Below are 1,053 nucleotides of genomic sequence, written 5' to 3' on the forward strand. Positions count from 1 at the left end.
ATTCACGAAGCCGAACCTCTGCAAGTTGTTTTTCAAACTGTTAAAAATAAGACATAACATTGTGAAATCTGTGAGATTGTTAAAATTTAAGCAATGACCTTTTTTGGGCAAAAAATTTAAGCAATGTCCCTTTCGTTTTTTTTTGGGTTACTTAAAGGCAAGTTCGGTATATGAAGCATAGCCACTTGGTTTCGGAACACTCCATAAACTTTTAGTTATATAAAAGATATATCCAATTTTTTGATAAAACAAATCTTTAATATTCAATTGTAGTGTTGATGGATAATCAAATTCCTCTTTTTGAACTTGGAATAGTAACTTCCATTCACTTTTAATGATTTATGTATTTTCAACTATAATATGAATTGTTGGCGAAAAGCGACCAATCACCAAAGAAAGCTCTTGTCAGTAACATCCACAAAATTTACAATTGCTACCAGCACTGCTGTTAATATTCCAACTTTATATTTAGTTTCTTGCGGATTAGCCGATTATGGACAAATATTTGGTATTAAACTCGGAAGAAAAATATAATTATTTAAATAATAAGCAGATGAACATATTCCCAACTTGAGTTTTAGAGGTGTTCAGTGACGTACAAACTTCTATTATTCTTTCTTTTCTTTTCTTTTTTGATCAAAACAAACTTCTATTATTCTTGATAAGAACTTTGCGCTACAAATGTACTAAAGTACTATGCACAATCTCGTGAAGTTCATAAGGGCACAATGAGTTAGATCTTTGTTAGATGGTCTTGACATGATCAAAAGAAACATATTGCACTTCTTGATCATCTCCTGGAACTTCCCTCTATCCAGATTCATGGCCATCTGATCCATAAAACCAAATTTTTATGATCAAAGTATTTCCTAAGATTAATCTATTTCTTTCTTACATTACAATATATGTAATGTCTATAGACTATAGTCATACCCTTTTTTCCAGCCAAGAATGGAAAGATTAATGGTAGGGGCTTGAATTCCTGCAACTCTTTGAAGGTCAACCATGGCTTCACTCCTGGGTCAGATGATGCATCATTCCTGCTACAACTTG

At 32.3% G+C, this 1,053-nt stretch overlaps 1 long non-coding RNA gene across 1 annotated transcript in view; it reads right to left on the bottom strand.

Moving 5' to 3' along the window:
* Positions 1-570: 570 nt before the first annotated feature.
* LOC106317164 overlaps positions 571-1,053 on the bottom strand; it is a 7,320-nt gene continuing 6,837 nt past the window's right edge. The window contains exon 3 of the long non-coding RNA XR_001265068.1: positions 571-830. This is a non-coding gene — a long non-coding RNA (uncharacterized LOC106317164). The remainder of the gene's footprint in view (positions 831-1,053) is intronic.

The sequence above is a fragment of the Brassica oleracea genome, chromosome C9, assembly GCF_000695525.1.
Source record: "Brassica oleracea var. oleracea cultivar TO1000 chromosome C9, BOL, whole genome shotgun sequence".
Taxonomy (NCBI): Eukaryota; Viridiplantae; Streptophyta; class Magnoliopsida; order Brassicales; family Brassicaceae; genus Brassica; species Brassica oleracea.